Genomic DNA, 716 nt, shown 5'->3' on the forward strand with positions numbered 1-716 from the left:
TGTGATGATTTGGAAAAGCATTCATCTCAGAGAAAGAGTAACTTGTAAAGTCCTCTTCTTCAAACTTGTAGCAAACAAGAGCTACAAATGTCAAGCAAAGCATTTAGTCTCATTCTTTGTTGTTCTCTTACAAGCCACCTCCCAAGTTAATTGTCTATGTCTCCCTTGAGTATATAAATATTTTTGAAATATATAAGCTGTTCTGAAAACCATAGTATAGTGTAAAAACATGAAATAAACAATACTACTAATAGGGAGGCTGAGATAGAAGCAAGATTTCAAGACCCTTATGTTGTACACAGCAAGACACTGTCACAAACAAACTGAAAGTATATATAGATTGTACAATATTGGACCTATTTCTCCAATTACCAAATTAGAGAGACCATTGGATGACAATCAACAAATTTCTAATTCCTCATATTTTTGGATTTCAATCAATTAGGATATGTTGGTAATATTAATTTTCATATTAAAATATTAAGGAAAGGTAATTGTCACTTCCTGTTGTTTTTGTTGTAAGAGGTTGAATTAGATTTGTGTAGATTTGTTGAAAGATTATTTTCTTGCTTCTTCTAGTGTGTAGTTTTGCTCTTTATGTTGATGTTTTCTATCTATTACCCTTTGTAGAGCTGGATTTGTGGAAAGATTGTGCAAATTTTGTTTTGTCATGGAATATCTTGTTTTCTCCATCTATGGTAATTGAGAGTTTTGCT

Source organism: Mastomys coucha, unplaced genomic scaffold (genome assembly GCF_008632895.1).
Source record: "Mastomys coucha isolate ucsf_1 unplaced genomic scaffold, UCSF_Mcou_1 pScaffold21, whole genome shotgun sequence".
NCBI lineage: Eukaryota > Metazoa > Chordata > Mammalia > Rodentia > Muridae > Mastomys > Mastomys coucha.